We start from the raw sequence: 1,156 nt of genomic DNA, 5'->3' as shown, positions 1-1,156 counted from the left end.
CTTTTGAGTGTCATCCTTCCATGCTTTCTTTTTCCTGGTAGTGAATAAAGAATGTTCCCTTTTGACCTATGTCCCGAGAGGGCAGGGTGTCTGTCACACTGGGTTTCTGTCTGGCCCAGCCCTGGCCCTCCCAGCACGTCTCCCAAGGCCCCCGCAGCCTCCAGGCTGAGGAGGTGTGCTGGGCCTGGGCCACGGGGCTGGGCTGCGGAGCGAGCAGCTGGCTGCCTGCCCGGCCCTCCCAGCGCAGCCCTCACATGTGTGCTGCGGTCTCTGCCTGACCTCTCCATCTGCAGCGGACCACTTCCCAGAGCCCTACCAAAGCTGGCACTGCCTCTGCCAAGTTGTACAGCGACACCACACCCGCCTATAGCCCAGAACACTTGGACAAGGCCAGGCCTTCTAGAGTCCCCAACATGTCCCTGCGCCTGGCTTTCCCAGCATTTGTGGAAAGGCTGTCACTGGCTAAACAAGTGGGTTTCTGCCCTAAGCTGACAGGCTGTCCTGCCACACAAGCCAGAGTCAAGACAGGAAACCCAGGCTGTGGGGTGGAGGGAAGTGTGCAAGGGAGCAGCCATGCTGATGCCTAGGCCTTGAGTCAGAGATAAATAGGTGACCTAGCAGCACCCAACCTTTGCCTCCCACCTACAATGGTGAGATGGAATCAACGACAGATGTGACCAGGCTTGCGTAAAATGGGCCCCACTGTGGAAACTTGCGGCTGCTGCTGCTTGCCTTCATTTTATAGGAGCCGCCTCTGAGGACAGCAAGCCCAGCTCAGGGAGCTGATTTTCCCTCCCTAGGGTTTCCCCACTCAAAGCACGCAGCCATGGTCCAAAGGGCCCTGATGACCTAGCAGCCTCCAGATGTGGCTTTTTTAGAGCCTGGACCCCTTTTCCACGACCTGATACAGTTATCCCAGCTCAGGAATATTGTTTGCATTTCCACCCAGCCCAATGTCAGCTAAAAGCCACCCCTCCTTCCTTGGAAAACCCTTGCCTGGGAAGATAAACCAACAGGCCCTGGGCCATGATAAACAAAGCTCCGAGCGCTTATCGCGTGAGCCCATGTGTGGCTCTTGGGGAGCAGTGGCTCTTGGTTATTTTCATGTTGCTGCTGTAGAAGCCTCCTGGGGAATGGAAATGTCTTGGTCCGCACT

The sequence above is a fragment of the Manis javanica genome, chromosome 11 (genome assembly GCF_040802235.1).
Source record: "Manis javanica isolate MJ-LG chromosome 11, MJ_LKY, whole genome shotgun sequence".
Lineage (NCBI taxonomy): Eukaryota > Metazoa > Chordata > Mammalia > Pholidota > Manidae > Manis > Manis javanica.
The sequence above is the reverse complement of the archived record's forward strand: the minus strand, read 5'-3'. Positions refer to the sequence as shown.